General features: G+C 37.3%; 1 long non-coding RNA gene across 1 annotated transcript; it reads right to left on the reverse strand.

Moving 5' to 3' along the window:
- Positions 1 to 279: 279 nt before the first annotated feature.
- LOC113954605 lies at positions 280 to 7,908 on the reverse strand. The gene is made up of 3 exons (XR_003530284.1): positions 7,829 to 7,908; positions 1,706 to 1,819; positions 280 to 327 (listed from the first exon to the last, which is right to left on the reverse strand). It is a non-coding gene; the product is annotated as an uncharacterized LOC113954605 (long non-coding RNA).
- Positions 7,909 to 8,198: the final 290 nt, after the last annotated feature.

Here is an 8,198-nt window from a genome sequence, read left to right on the forward strand (position 1 = left end):
GCCATCAGGAAAAGTACATGTTGATCACAAAGAGCAGCTCTCCTTACAGAACACTGATTAATTGCTCTCACAGAAGGCCAGAAAAACTGGCTCTGAGGGGTCTGAACAAAGCCCCTTCCTTTGGATTGCAGATGCTGTGGTGGAATGTTAAATACAAATAAAAGGGTGTTTTTTTGGTGGAACAATTTTCCACATTTGATTTCATGGAAATTTACTACTGATCTAGCAGTCTTCAAAAAAATCACATTTATATAGAACATAACTCTACCTGATATTGTGGCAAATCCTTCTTCTCTTACTCCATGTTCCTCTGAATTCCAAACAGTCCTGTAACATTTTTAAATGAGGAAAAGATTAACCCAGCAGTTTGGGAATTATGAAGCCTGCTACCATTTTCCTCTGAAACCTCAAGCAATTCTCTATTCCTACAACAATAACATGGGCTCCCCCCTCCTTCCCCTTCAGTGTCATTGCACTCCCACTGCATCAGTAATATTACCCTCTCTGGGTCAAATTCTGCTTATAGGTCAAAGACAGGCAAAAATTATTCTTAATTTGCACAAAAGTTATGAACCATCACTAATTCATGGCTTGGTTTCAAGATGTTTGGTTAGAACATGTAACAAACTATGCCAGTTTTACTTTTTCTTTATTTTTAATTCTACCAATGGGGTTGTCTTCCCTTTATTTGGAGTAAGATAACTGATCAGCACCAAGCACAGCTGCAAGCCACGTCAGTGGTAATGAGTGAGGACTTTTTTGTTGCTGTTATGAACTTGCAGATAGCATTAAACTGTGACCTTTAAATCACACTAGTCCAAAACTGCCTTATTTTATTTTTGCACTCCATATATTCTTTTCCTTGACATTCTATCTTCTGAAAAAAATATAATTAAAGATTATAACTAATAGAAATTCAAACTTCTTTTATGGAAAGACCAGCATCTTTTGGGCAGAAAGATACAAGTAGAAGAAATTTTCATTTGTTCCTTTGACACACTGACAAAGGATTTATGCCATGGTCATCTGGCTCTCAGTATTAAACTGTAATTTCTTCCTCTAAAAAACTTCAACATGATTGGTGTACAACCTGTATGAAATTTCTGAAGGTCTCATCATGTACACTTCCACAAACAGATAAGAAAAAAAATTGCACGTGTTGAAGTTTGATACGGATGTTGTTAGTGCGTTGCAGAAATCAGTTAATTGCCCAAACCCACTGCTTGCACTGTAAAGCAGCATTTTTGTTTTTACAAGAAAAGATTACTTGCGAATACTCCCTCTTGTGATCAAAGCTAGAAAACCAATGGAATCATTTCCTGCTGGTTCAAATCTTCCTGATTGACATTGTTCAAGTGTTACAAATAGCCTGCATGCAGGATTTTTAAGCTCTTCCATTATTTGTTCTTGTAAAAGTGAAGGTTGCCTTTCAGAGACATTAAAAAAAAGGCTCATTCATGTCCTGATAAGGCATTGCATATGCTGAACTTCATTTTTCATTTCATTACTCATGTGAAGAGGACATATTTAAAAGGATGTATTTGTTTGTCCTTTTCCAGTTGATAAGACAATATTTTAAAATTGCATTGGTTGATGAGTCTTCAAGGAAATAACGGAGTGTTTGAAACAACAACAACAAAGTTCCTTTTTTTCATCTTATTGTCTTCATTGAGTTTAAAAATATACTTTATTTTGACGTAAATACCTCTAACCTTGAATTTCACCCACTGAACTAGGGTAGCTGCTGGATGTTATGAGGTTCACAATACAGCACCATACTTGGACTTTCTAGAAGAGTGATTAAAAGGCATACAAAGATCTAAAAGATAAAAACAAAATTCATAATCCATGTTTTAAAGGTCTATTAGGCTGCCTTTTTCTGCTTAGCCCAAAAGAGATCCTGGCCTAAGAAAATTCATTTTAACCCCATGAAATGCCACTTGAGTCCTCATTCAGAAAATCCAAGTTTTCAAAGATTCAATTGTACCTCTTAGCTAGTTTTTATTTTTCATGAAAATGTTAATTAGGCCCCTAACTGTGCCTTGCACAGATTTAAGTCTTAAACTTAGTGTCCTGATATTTCACTGAGAGTTTACCATCAGTGTATACTCATTGTTTACTTCATGGCTCACTAGCTGTGCTCTACCATTGGTTTTGTTCTAGCAGTCACCATGGAAGACAAATAACACTTCACAAATCAAGTCTTAGGAATGATTTGATGAAGAGATTTTTTTGTTTGTATTGTTTTGATTAAGAAATTTTTTTGTTTGCTTTGTTTCGATGAAGACAAAATATTGGTTAAAGACAAAAATTGGCTAAGGAAATTAGAAATTAAATACTGAAATTTTGATCCATTTATGCAATTTTACAGAGTTCTAATTGCCCTCTCCAGCTACCTAAGGTATATTAGAAGGAACCATGATCACTTATGCTTTTTTATGCGGATACTAAAACCATGAATGCATCTGGATTTACTTGTCTTTCTAATAATTACCACATGAATGTACACACACTATTGTACAGTCAATGGAGAGACTCTACTCTGAGCTATGACTGACTGTGTCTCTGGAGGATCCCAGCCTTACATGTTACACTCCTTTTTCCTTGCATTCCAGTGCAGAGGGTTACCTGTTTTTTGTTCCACTGCTATTGCTCCTGAACGTTCTTCTGGATGCTCTTACAAATACTGCTGAAGTGTTTGAATCAATAAACAGCTCCTGTACACTGTTTTATTCCTACATATTCTATATGCTCTACATTCTACATGTAAACTTACAAAAAAACCACTTGTGCCTTGGCCAGTTTTCTTCCAGGGTCCTCAAGGCTCAGAAACAGAGTGCCACAGGCTCTAGAGTAAGAAATGATCAATAGAATATGAACTCAGTATTTTTGTTTAACTCACTTATGTCAAAACATTCATATCAAATTATTTGTTTCCTTTCTGTATGAAACAGCATAGCTTGGCTTTGTCTTAGCTTCTAAATGAAAAAGCCACATATAAACCAAGTAGAATAGAGCACACAAGGTAGAGCCTCTAAGCCCGTGCTTTGCTAAAGCACCAGACTTGTATTTCACAGCAAACAATGGTCAGGGTAAAACCCTTTAGTGCTTTTCACACTCCACTGAAATCTGTTCTAGTGTATTTTCTTCATGGGTGTTATAAAGCACATGCAAGAAACAGTTTCTGCATTTTCCAAGTTCGGAGGATGGTAAGACTGGCTCCCTGCAAGCAGGGCTGACCTTTCTAAAGCGTTTATTCTGGCGTACTAGGGGCTGAATAATCGGAGAGACAGACATATAAATAAATGAATCACACAGAAGAATACGAAAATTCCCATACAGGATGTGCCTTTTGCAACATGTTAACCCTTTCTGCAGAAAATTTATGGACAAAGATGTTGTGTTGATAGCTCCAGTCATCTGTGTTAACTCTGCCATAACTTCATCCATGTGGAGTGAACTATGTCTTTAGCAATGTCTGGAATGTTCCCACATCTGCTTAATTTGTTTCAGAAATATCAGCAGTGTCACAAAAATGTTCATCTACACAGGCTTGTACAGGGTTTCAACCTCTAATAAATATTACTACTTATTAATCAGTGACATTCATTTTTGTATGTTTAAACCAATTGAACACAATGAATAACAACAGATACAAGAAAAGTATAATCCCCTCTGCCATTATATTTCTATTTAAACAGATGTTTCCTTTCCTTGTTTTATAGACTGGAAGAAGTAAATTAGTTGCAGAGTTTGACAACACATTTTTTACAGCAGCTTACAAACTATTTAAAATCTCTAAGCAGGAGTATTAGCATTGCATTTGCTTTGGGGCTACCATGGTAGTGAAATAGGTTTACAGGCACTTCCTTAAAGCCTATGAATGATTCAAACCCATTTAATATGTAAAATCGTATATACATGCCCTCCCTCATATATCACATGCTATGCCTATCTGTGAGAAGGAATACCCACCAGCATCTAAAATATAGTTTCATTCTTATTGAGTAGAATTCCAGTTCTGAATGGGATCACTTGCCAACCATTGTAGAAATATATAATCTCTGTTCACAAAGGATTTTTACCAGGGTTGTAAATCAAAAGGCAAAAGGAAGACTGAGTCAATGAATGAGAGTACCAGAAAACCAAGAGAGGCTGTAGTATCCTAGAACACTACGATGCTTAACCACTCTCAATTTTCAGACAACCAGGTATATATTGATCTTATCAGAGTATGTGATTATCCTGTTATATCATTAGTAGTTGGTAAAATCAGCTTGTTCAGTTGATAACTATGCTCCACCCTGATATGCTTTCTGTCCCAACACCAAAAGAATAATGGCTATTACACCACCCTGGGAACAGAATATTAGCATTTATTTGGTGTAAGGAATCCATTCCTAAACCACAACAAAGGTACATTGCCATACTCTCAAATGTACATCTTTCAAAGGAGAATACATTAAACCTTGCATTTAATTCCTGGACTCATATGCAGCACACATTGGGTTAGGTTGTGCAGAAAAGTTTGAAGATGGAGGCACATGAGGAAATCTCCAAAGGTCAGGTCAATCACTAGAAGGAGTTTGTATAGAGGCAGACAACCAATTTCTGGTATGCATGAACAGGGAAAGATTTGGACTGAGAAAGAGTGAACTACAGTTCTTTTGGATATGATTGAAGTATTGTGGTAAATTAACACTCTCCCTCTTTTCCTGCAAGCTACATTCTCATGACCTTTGGTGAAGGAAATTAAAGGAAACTCTATCCTGCTACAACTTTAAACCCCTGCTGTATGGGAGTAAAATTTGCATGGTGTCAAGGACTATCTAGTCTATCAGCCCACAGACCTCTAGATGCTCTTAGTTCAGAAGATTGAACCAAAGATTAATAACATTCAGTCTGCACCCATCCCGAAGCATGTAAGATAAACCATTCAGTGGAGACAGACCAGACCAGAGAGCTCCACATTATGGAAGTGGAATCAATAACTCTTTGTTTCCTTAGATCAGAAGTTTGCTACACTGAACAACCAATGCCCTTTTTTAATTGCTTTTGTCTTTCCCAAATTTGCAACTTCAGCATAGTCTCAAAGAAAACACAGACAAGGAAAAGCCTCTGTAGTGCATGTAACAGCTTGTTCAGTGCCGGGGGAGCGACACTGTGGAATCATAAGAGGACGATGATGTCTCAGAGAAGTCTCCAGATGACGAGGAAACTCAAGTAGGCTAAACCTGTTGGCAAACACATTCTCTTTTATCCAATTCTGCAATTGAACTACTTGGCCCATTAGGAGAATGGCATCAAAATTCAGCCTTCTGTCCTACTTACCTACGTGGAGGTTGGTATTAACCCTCTCATAATATGCTTATGAGGAAGATGCAGGAGACAAAATATCTGTTCCTCACAGTAAAATCTTCACATCAGACACAGTACAACCATATGACTGATCAAGTGAAAAGTCTGGGCCACAAGACACATGAGGAGAGAGTCAAACAATATATGATAAGCTGAAGTCTGTAGAGCAGAAATTCAGGAGAGACATGCAGGAGAAGAATACCATCTTAAGGGGGAGAACTGAAGAAAAGCATGTTTGAAGTTAGAGCAGGAACACAAAGACAAGAAAGTACTGGTCCATTGGTAAATATACCTTGATCTATACCAACTCTGGACTTGAACTTGGTATTACATCTAAAAGAAAAGCAAAGAATGAATAGTGTTTAATTGATTTAAATGAAAGCCTAATACTTAGGAAATGAGAATTGAATTCTGACTAAAAAACTCAACTGTTCCACAGAAGAATAAATATAGATCACATACCCGCAATTTCAATTTCAACCCCCAAAGTAACTCTAGTACTGCCACAGGGTCTAAAAACCCTGCAATACTGCTAGGTGCTCTGTGTGAACCTCTCCCACAGCTCTGTAGATTTGTATGCAAAGAGAAGTAGCAGTGAGAATAAGAGAAAGTTGAAGTACACTGTGGTGTAGTTCCAAGACAGGACCAAACAATCCTCATATTTTTTTCAAAATTATTTGAAAAAAACCCACGACAAAACAAAACAAAAACCAACAATAACAAAACTCAAACAAAAAAACTCCCAACAATGGTAATGACAAAACAGGAAAAGAAATTGAAAAGCAGTTAAGTGGTGCACTCTGAAATGTCTCCGCTGAATTATGATAAGTATGTATTAACTGCAGTATGTTTATCTATGTCCACAAGAGAGGATTAGTTGCAAACATTCTTCTGAGATAAACCAGAACTATTTGGTTCTGGCACTGTTAAATTTTTGTGATATGCAGGTGTTTGGAGTATGCATGTAGCTTCCTCATTGGTTTTGATCCAGGTATTTCCACTGAGAGCATTTTTACACACTACATGTGATGAGGTACACAGAACAATGGCAAACAGTGGCACTTAGTAAGAAATAGCTTTATTCACATTGAAGCTTAAAATAGTTGCATGTGTTAAAGGCAATGAATGTAAATACTCTCTTTGTCAGAAAAACTTGGGGTCGTTAAATTTCACCCACTTCCAGCTGGTAAGCATCCCCACAGGCTGCTCAGTGCAGTGCTTCTTGCAGAGGGATGACAGCACAGCTACCCTATTTCTGCACAGTGTGAGCAGAGATTTAGGGGGCCTGGGAGATGGGAGTCTTGGTTCAAAGGGTAGGGGAAAACAGTCCTCTGCAGTGCCTGGTATCTTTGCAATGCACTCGTGCTGCTCCAGAGCTCTTTACCCCGCTGCAATTTCTGTCCTGCTCTATATGGCTTCACACCAAGCCAAGATCTGCTGCTTGTCACCTCCCACCTTTTCTTGTTCCAAAAGCTCTTCAGCTCAGCTATCCTCCAAGGGCCCCTCTTGATGTGACAGGCCTGGAAGATTTCTCTAGTGACTTTGAAAGGCACCCACCTTCTTTCTGTTTGGTGTCTTTTCTGATGTCCACTGCATCCTTACTGCCCTAAGTAGAGTAGCTGTAATTTAGTAGTAATTTAGGTGTTTATTCCAGAAGTGGTGCTCTATGTGCCATTGAAAATTAAGGTACAATTTTGATAACTAAATTCAATACCCTCAATGCCAACTTAGACATATGAAAAAGAAATCAGTTAGAGAAACCCCCTGAAATTTTACAACTGCACATTTTAACTTCTTCAGTTTTCACTGATAAGCAACATGTTCCAGCTAAAGGATCTTTCTAAATAAACAATTTCCTACCTCACAAACCTAATTCATCCTATCACTTACAAGTATTTTATTCTGTCAAATCACTTACTGTAAATCGTGCTTCTCTTGTAGTTCCTGCTGTCCCATAACCTCTTGGTCTATGCTATACTTCCCTAGGATGCTGGGGCAGTTCTCCACCTTCACACTGATTCATATGTAAGGTCACTATATACTTTTACCCAGGGATCACTGCATGTTTTAATCTTATTGCTTCTTTCTGTAGAAAGCCACATTTTCAACCCCTATGCAATGTGACTTTTTGTTTACATGTTGTTTCCAGTGTTTCAGAGGGTTTGGGTTTTTTAAATCTTCACATGTCAGTGTTCCAGTTTATGAAACTTATTATTGTATTCTATGGTGCATTGAGACACCTTGAAGTCTCCAATTATTTATCTACATGCACTCTTCTCCACTGCACCTGCCTTTCAGCACAGATGACTCCCACTGAAATCTTGAATTGTCCATGAGATCACATTGGTATTTCATGGTTAGTAACCATGAAATGCATTGCTATCTTGTTTTTCTTAAAATCTCAGTTTTAATTTCTCATTGCAGCTGTGCAAATTTCAGATGAAGTCATCAAGGATTTTTTGGCACTAACCTTGAGACGAAAGAAGCGTATTTCCAAACACTAATGATTACAAGTTACTGACCAGTTTCAGTAGACTATGGATCTACTCCTATATCATCACTTCAGTTAATGAGATTTTTACTTCTGGCTATGGCTGAGAGTCCATATGGTTTTCAATAATTGTAAGGGTAGAAGTATTAAAAATTCAGAACAATTACTTCCATTAAATAATACACCTGAAGTGGACAAAGGTTTACCAACACTAATTGCACAGTAATTTTATATATATATATATATATATATGTATGTATAATATCACTTGAAGATAGAGGTCTGACATACTTAATCTGCTCATAATTAAGGGAATAGATTTACTAGTGCTGCCAGAAATTGAAAAGAG

This window comes from Corapipo altera, unplaced genomic scaffold, assembly GCF_003945725.1.
Source record: "Corapipo altera isolate COAL_440 unplaced genomic scaffold, ASM394572v1 52, whole genome shotgun sequence".
NCBI classification, from domain to species: Eukaryota; Metazoa; Chordata; class Aves; order Passeriformes; family Pipridae; genus Corapipo; species Corapipo altera.